The sequence below is a fragment of the Pteropus alecto genome, unplaced genomic scaffold, assembly GCF_000325575.1.
Source record: "Pteropus alecto unplaced genomic scaffold, ASM32557v1 scaffold81, whole genome shotgun sequence".
Taxonomy (NCBI): domain Eukaryota; kingdom Metazoa; phylum Chordata; class Mammalia; order Chiroptera; family Pteropodidae; genus Pteropus; species Pteropus alecto.
This window is the reverse complement of record NW_006433378.1, coordinates 16,853,486-16,862,082: the sequence shown is the minus strand read 5'-3', so window position 1 is coordinate 16,862,082 and position 8,597 is coordinate 16,853,486. Positions and strand designations below refer to the sequence as shown.

The following is an 8,597-nucleotide window of genomic DNA, read 5'->3' as shown; positions in this document are numbered from 1 at the left end:
CCCTCAGCATAATGATATATTATAATATCTTCCATTAAGGGGGGAAAAAAAAAACCTCTCATGTATTCCTCGTTAGCTACCACACAATTTCTTTGCCCTTTTAACAGCAAGAGTCCTCAAAAGAATATTTTATAATTGCTGACTTAAATTCCTCTCCCCAACTCTTGCTTGAACCCCTGCCAATCATACTCGGTCTCCGTCACCCCCCGAAGCAGCTTTGCCAATGTCACCAGCTACCTCTCCAGCGCTGTTGATTCCTAACCTCAGCAGCTTGCCAGGGAAAATCTGAAACCGGCCCTCATACGCAGAGAGAAAGGACAGACTGAGGGAAGAGGCAGACTCCTCCAGATTGGCAGGTGGCAGGTTTAATAAGCAAGAGAACGTACAAGGCCTGTCCTGGACAGCCGCAGGATGAGCAAATCTCTGCACCCTCCCTTCAACGTCTTAAAAGTTTATATGTGAAAAATTCAGTCACATATTCAGTCCAAATGGTCTCGGCAACACCTTACTCTCTCAAGGCTGCATCCTTGGAATGGCTGCTAGTGTGGGAACAGTGGGCAGAAGTACATTCCAGAGAGGGGACGACCCTCTGTCTGGGTCCTGCTCTCAGATCAAATAGTGGTCACGTCCTCTCAATTCTAGTGAAATGTTTGTTTCCCGAAGATGGCTCCCTATAAATAGATAATAAGGAAGCTGAAGCCATATAATTGTTTCAAGAATATTGCAGGCGAGACACCTGTGTTTGTGGGAGGATCAAACAGGTGATTTTTGAGTTGGGTTCCAACTCTAGATTTCTAGAAAGATAAACCAACTTTAGACTAGAAAAAAATATCATTACTTCACAAAGTATAGCTGATCTCCACACCCCACTGTTCTCGTGATTCAGGTCTGGTGAGATCACATGATGAAATGAGAATTGAAAGTCAGGGGGACTGAGGCCAAGCTTCGTCAATAAATCGTCACACGACCGCATGCAAGTTACTCCACTTCTCTGGGTGGCTAATCAATGAGTCCTCATCAAATGAAAAGCTTGGCCTAGATCAGCATTACATTCTCTTCAATTCTAAAACTGTAATTCTCAGTTCTTTTTCAACTCATATAAACTAGAAGAGAGTTCAGTCACAGGGTATTATGGGATGGTGGTGGAAGCACCTTGACATGTTTGAACTGAAGGAAAATCGTGTTAAATCAAATCTTCTCTTACTGAAGGAGTTCAGAAATGAGAGAAAAAATCCTCTGGGCCAGCCATCCAATATCTTCTCTTCCAATGTGTGAAAAGTGAGAGAGCTGCAAGCTTGAAAAGTCAGTATGAAACTACGACTTATACAGAGAACTTCTTCTCATTCCTAAGACTGTGCCGTGCTTCGGTTCACGGAGACGAGATCTTACACTGAGTATCACCAAAGACTAATTCTAAAAAGAAGGAAGCCTATGACTTAATGCGCATCCCTGTACTTACCTTGATTGAAAAATACCTCTCATAAATGTTTCGTAGGTGTTGAATGATCGAGACTCATAAGACTTGAGTTACCCCAGCTCAGTTTTTAATAGATTGCTCAACTGTCTTCTAGACACAGCCTGCACATGGCTTTTGGAGTTGTTTTAGAGATTTTTGGTGGAAACAATGTTGATAAAGTATAATTTTTTTAAATAAAATTTCCCAGCAGCTCTCAAGCAGTGAGGCTAAAATGGTATAACTGAGTTTAAAGCAAATCTATGACCTATTTTCTCATGTAGGCTAAAATTAGTACTGAATTTGATATTTTCCAAGACTTAAACCAGGGTTGATTCTAGGGCTCTAGAATTATCTGAGAAACAGATTTGTTTTCACCATTTTTTTCAGTTTATTTCCATCTCATTTCACTCTTCCTTTGCAAAAGGAAATAGGCCTGCCTGGTCCCTTTTTAATTAGTCAGTATCTCTTACCAGGCTTCACAAACTCACCAGCATGAGGTGGGTATCTGGACCCTTGGTCTGGTCCTGCAAGATTTAGATAACAGAATCTGTTTTCACTGATAATTGGAAAACAGAAATAACAACATTCCTTTTCAGACCAGCCCCCACTAACCCTTTTCTTTTTCAGGACTATAATGAGGACTGACAGGGCTGCTTGATACCATTAGAGGTAAATGAATTTTTCAATAAGAACTAACAGAGGAAAACCATGAAAATTCAGATTTATTTATTTATTTTTTGACCCAGGGAATTCTATATCTCCTTATGCCTTTACTCTCTATGTATACTTTACGAGACATTTCAGCAAAGGCTTCTTAAAATTAATCCAGTAGCTGTCTCCTTCAATTCTCCTTCTTAGAACTCTTTACTCATCTTTGTAGAGGTCGTATTTCTTGAGGGTCCCAGTCCCAGAAGATTAAAGGCAGGCAGTGAGCTCAGGTCTTATCCTGAGGCTTATCTTTGTAAACTTCACAATACTTCCTCTTCTACATAGGAAAACTTAGAGAGAAGTAGCCTCAAATGTGAATTGGATTCTGTCCCATTTCTCTCCAAAACTGGGAAGAAGCTGGTCATATACTTACACATTCATATTATAAATATTCAAAGGCTCTAATCCAGTATCTTCCACACAACACACATCTTAGCTCCTACTTTGAACTTTCGGAAGGTTTTTTGTGGCATCTGGTATGCCCTACTTTCAAATGTCTGTTTAGCCTAATATTTCTACTTTCTTCCTTTATTAATTTATCTTCAAGGTCCTGTATGGAAACACCTTTCAGTGGAAAGAACCCATCTGCTTTGACAAAAATGTACACTATACACCTTCATTTCTACAAGAGTCTTAAATAAATCCAGGAGTCCACTAGAACACCTTCAAAGCAGAGCTCCCTAAAGCTTGTGTGATGCAACTCTAGTCCTGGATTTGATATACTAAACAAAACAAAAACAAAAATTGGGAGAGAGAGAGGGAGAGAGAGGGATGCTGCATAAAGAGCTACCTTCTCTAAAATTCAAAATGCATCATAGCTTCTTAAAAGGTTGTAGGCATTCTAAAGTAAAGGTATTTGTTTAACTTCATTTAACTGCTTATTTCTCACTTATTTGATTACGAAACTCCATTCACGTGTGTATGTAGCACTTAGTCATACGCATAGGGCTCTGCTGAACACGATTTCACGGTACATGGTTTGGAAATTGTGCTAGAAGATGTTATCCTTTGTTTTCTCAAAATTATCATTCTAAAGCATCACATACTGAAAAATAACCTTGAGTAATAAATATAACTAGCTTCTTTCTCACACTGTGTTTATAGGGGTATTTAGGGTTCATCTCACAAATGCTCAATCTCCAAGTGACTATTTGGTTCTTAGAAGTAAACACAAAATGTATTTCCCCTTTTGTAACACCGTGTTAACTTCATCTCAGTAGTTTTTAACTCTACTGTTGGAAAACTACCACAGCCACACCTCCAACATTCATCCCTCATTCCCTTCCCGTCAGTCTGCACTCACCTTGCTCAAGTTACTTCCTATGGACTTCTGATCCCCAAATACAAACAAGCTAAAAACAGAATTTATTATTTTCCTCATTAAAAAAATAAAAAATCGTAATTAATGGTGTCCAGGTACAGATCCTCCCTCCCCCAGCCCTTTCTGGCTGAGTTAACCACGATTTTTTTCACAAACTTTTTTACAGATCCCGTCGTCTATGATCATACCTGGAACCTCCGGCACATCCTTCTCCCTGTTCTTCCTGATCCCAGCTTTTTCATCCTCCAAACCTTTCATTGTCCAAACCTTTCATCGTCCAAACCTTTGCCACTGACAGACCTTTCTCTAGAAATGTTAGAGTTTGTCGCGGAAACCTGTTGTGAGTAGCAGCTCACTGTTGCCCCTTCCACCTGACCCACGTTCCACCGATTCTCAAACATTAGCAAGTCCTCCCACTGCTACCGCCCACTCATTGGCCCCCGTCAGGAGCACTCTTAATGTACTTACGTGGTCCTCTCTTAGAACATCCTCCTTCTTGCTCCCCTTTCTCTTCTCTGAAAGTGCTATCAAATCCCCTGAAAAAACAAAACAAAACAAAACAAAAACAAAAACAAAAAAACCTCTTCCTCACATCACTAATTTACCCCTTCCAGTGCTATAGATCTGTAACTCTAATTTTCTTCTGATGAATTTACATACAGATATACATAAATGCTTTAAATTGAATTGTACTTACTGATGTACATTTTTTCACTGTTTCCCCCGCCCCGCTCCCCAGATATTTGTCTCACATAAATATAAGTTCTTTAAAGGGAGCAAATGTAACAGTATTTTTTTTTTTTTTACCCTGTCCACAGTGGAAGTGTAAAAAAATTTGATCGACCCACCAATATTAAACATTTTCATTTCTAAGATTAATATTTACTTTAACCAGATACAAATTCACATGAACAAAAAGAAAATGTTAGCTAAGGGATATATGGCAAAGTTGAGTGTTTGCTTAGGGACAAAAGTTATACACTGGATGACTATGCAATTTTTGTTGGTTTGTGTGTTTGTTTTGTCATTCAGGATGCTGTTTATTTACGAAACGTGTTCACGAATGCTCAACACTTTCCTGCTGGAATGTTCCCATTTATTTTAGGTTTAGGTAACACTCTTCTCTGGCTACAGCCTTCACTTGGATTTTGAAAATTGAATCACTCATCAAAGACACTTGAACCCTCTCCTTAAAGAAGACATGAAAGACAATTCCCAGGTATGTTTCGTGTAGAGATAATGCAATCTAGTTACCTTGGAGTATAACTTCCTTCAGCCTCCATGTCTGCCATCGGTGCTGAGTGTTGGGAAATGGCCCCAGGGCATGGCAACTCCTGGTGAGCTGTGGCTTCCTGCGGCTGCTCTGGGGAGTGACATTCCTTGACCATGTGTGTGGTCCTCCCTTCTGCAGGTGATCAGCCCCATCTCATACTCTCAGCATCCCCAGCAGCCTTTCCAAGCACTGTGCCATCTGCAAACAAGATACATATCTTTTACATACCTGGTGCACACCCTCGGGAGTGGTCAGACTTTGTTTAATTCTTAGAGTATTTGCCTAATTCTACAGTTCCATCCCGTTCTCTCCCCTCTAGACAGCACATTGGAATACAAATGGTTAGCCTTATATAAGGGTAACTGAGTCTGCTTTCATTTAGGTTCTAAAAAAAGTAAATCACTCACAAATTTGGAACTTATTAACAACATATTACTTAGGTACCACCTAAGTAACAGTGGGTTGAGAGTCACTGTGCAAACTGGCAGCCTCTGGCAAGGTCAAGGCAAGATCAAAGTCAGGACTATCAAAATCAATTACAGCTATTGTGAATTTTTGTTCTCTCAAGGAAGAAGCAATTTCTATTATAAACCTGGCACTGTTCCAGGTGCCTTCCCAGTTTGTCTCCACCACCTGATGAGGGGAGCATTTTGAAAAAAGGGTGTGGTAGTTTCCATAACTATTTCCAAAACTGATAAGTAGTTGTCAAGCTTTCTCAAAGCCCGAGTCCTTCCCCATTGTTGCATATGGCTGCCCTACTATCAAAGTTCTCTGGAGAAGCAAATCTTGCTACTGGTTTGATTTTCACACTTCCTACCTCTGGGGTTTTACGTATGGCCTTTTCTTTCTCCTCTCTTGTTCTTCCATAAAATATAGAAATACTTTTTTTTTTTTTTTAAATTAGTCTTTGTGGAAACCTTGGAATTACCATTATTCTTCCAACAAGTTATATAAACCAGCTGCAAATAGTAATCCCTGGCTAAACTGGTTAAACATTTAATTTTGTTATCCCATAGAGTTACTACTAGATTATACTAAATCCACTTGTAAACTATCACTTATTTGAATTTGAAGGCTGTCTTTGAAGTAGTTTACTATAGCGATTGCAGAGGACTAATTTTAAAAATATTGTTTGAAAATACATTTATACTTCATAGATGCTCTTCTGAAGTAAAGACCTAGGAATGAAGCAGTAACTTAAGAAAAAAGGCAAGTAAAATGTCACATCCTCTGTCTACATGCAGGTCTATTAGATGTGTGTACTTAATGTAGATATGTTAAGTGCTAACTATTCATTTTAAAATGTCTTTGTCTATTCATTAGAAGAAGAAAACATCTTATAATATGAAAAACTGCACCTATCATTGGAAGAACGATTTTATTATGAAAAGCTTGATGGCTCTTTAGTGTAGACTTCTGTAGATATTGAAAGCTGCAGTCGAGACAAAGAAATTAATAACATTCTTGTGTCTTAGAGAAGGTAGAGATGAGAGAGAATGAAACTCAAGATCTACTTCTGGTCTACAAAGAGGAATCAGCATGAAGTTCTGGAAGAAAAGACAAATTAAGAAGCATGTGGTTACAGTGTCTGCCATCACAGCTACTATCCAGCAAGGAAGAGCCTCTACAAAAGGTAATTCTTAACACTATTGGAAGTCTGGAATAGCCACAAGATCCAAATATTCAACCAGGAAGCAGCCGAAGAAAGCACTCTGGTTACCTAGGACGCATTTTGGTTTCAAAAGGACTTGAATAAAAGGTCAAAAGAATCCACTCTAAAGGATGTAAGAATAATTTTAGGGGTTCTATTATGGACTGAACTGTGTTCCCCCCAAATCCATGTGTTGAAGTCTAACTTCCATTAGCTCAGAATGTGACTGTATTTGGGGATAGGGCTTTTAAAGAGATCATTAGGGTGGGCCCTAATCCAATCTGACCAGTGTCCCTATAAGAAGACGAGATTAGAACATGCAGAAAGAGATGCCAAATTCTCACTCACAGAGGAAAGACCAAGTAAAGACACAGCACGAGGGTGGCCATTTGCAAGCCAAGGAGAGAGGCCTTAAAGGAATCCAAACCTGGTAGCACCTTGATCTTGGACTTCTACCTTCTGGAACTGTGAGAAAATTAATTGATGTTGCTTAAGCCACTCAGTCTGCAGTATTTTGTTACAGAAGCTCTAGCAAACTAATACAAGTTTAGGTTCTGATAAACTTTTCTAAGGAAAAATGTAACAGAGCTTTTTATTTACCTTCAGAGCTGGACAATCTTGGGAGGAATACTAGCTGCTGGGGATCATGATGCAATGTTAGTTAACATGATGGAGAGAAAGTAAAATCCTTCAATTTCTATTTTTTTCTGTTGAACTGAGTGATCTTCCAACTGAAAAGAGCAGACAAACCATTGGTCACTGGTAATAAAGGTCAAAAAGTAGTGACCAGATTATAGAACAAGTCCTAGTTGATCCATATGAGGGCCTGTTATGGGCTGAATTATGCCCCTCTCCCAGATTCATGTATTGAAATCCTAATCCCTAATCCCTCCAACTATGACTATATTTGGAGACAGGGTCTCTAAAGAGGTAATTAAAATGAGGTCATTAGGGCGGACCCCAATTCAATATGACTGATGTCCTTACAAGAGAAGAGGACACAGACCCACACAGAGAGAAGACCATGCGAAGACACAGGGAGAAGACGATGGCCATCTGCAAATGGAGGAGAGAGGCCTCAGAAGAAATCAACCCTGCTGATGTCTTGATCTTGGACTTCTAGTTGCCAGAACTGTGAGAAAATAAATTTCTATTGTTTAAGCCAGTCAGTCTGTGATACTTTGTTACGGCAGCTCTCGCAAACTAATACAGGGCCCATCTTCTGGCTTAGATGGTTTGAGGTCATATTTGTAGGGCACAGATAACATCCTAAACATAAGATGACAGAGAAGTGGCTCACAGTACTATGCATAAAATAGACTGGAGAGAACTGACGGCGAGCGTGACCAATTTGAGTTGACAAAATCAAATGCAATATTAGGCTGCTCACTGAGATGAGCAAGAGACTACTCCATGCTGCAGTGGTCAGAGCACTCACCAAGTATTGTAAACATCCCAGAACACATTTAGAGGAGAATGGTCAGGGTGTAGAAGGAACCAGAAATCTGCACAACTGTTGAAGGAATCGCCTGTGTTACCTTGCAAAGAGAGGACGCTGGAGGCAGAGGCAGCATGAAAACTGCTGGCAAATATGTGAAGATCTGTGGTGTGGAAAAGACTTATTCTGCTTGGTAATGGGGGTACAACAAGGACATCTGAGTGGGAAGTTAAAGGAGAGGGAATGAGGTAAGAACTTTATAGAAACCAAAACCACCCAAACGCAGAATGCACTGTCTGAAGAGATAGTGAACATCTCACAGGTTAGGTCACTTAAGTGTAGGCTGGGAACGTTATGGAGATTTCAGCCAATGATGGTTGGTCCTTTCTCCAGCATTGTAGGGTTCTAACTAGGATGACCCATTATTTCCTGCTCAGGGGATCTGCAAGATACCTCAGGGCAGAAAACGGCATTAAATGCAGAACAGAGAGAGTGGCTGAGAAGTAAAAGCCATCAGGATCTGAGTGGGGACTAACTGGTGAAAATGTAAGGGCCATCCGTCATTCTGACAGTCAGCTGCCATTCCTCTTCCCCAGGAGGACGTCTTGTCCAGGGAATGTGTGAGGGTGGTGAATTTCAACAGTGGAAATGGAAACTGCTAAATCTGAGAACTTTTATTTGTATAGATTATAGCCTCACTTCTATATTTTTGAATGATGTGCTCAATAAGAGTCCCTTACTCTTAAGAAT

The 8,597-nt window shown here is 40.0% G+C and overlaps 1 long non-coding RNA gene across 1 annotated transcript; it reads right to left on the bottom strand.

The window, feature by feature from the left end:
• Window positions 1–301: 301 nt before the first annotated feature.
• Window positions 302–4,936, bottom strand: LOC112476820. Its single transcript, XR_003045223.1, has 3 exons — window positions 4,740–4,936; window positions 3,674–4,021; window positions 302–671 (listed from the first exon to the last, which is right to left on the bottom strand). It is a non-coding gene; the product is annotated as an uncharacterized LOC112476820 (long non-coding RNA).
• Window positions 4,937–8,597: the final 3,661 nt, after the last annotated feature.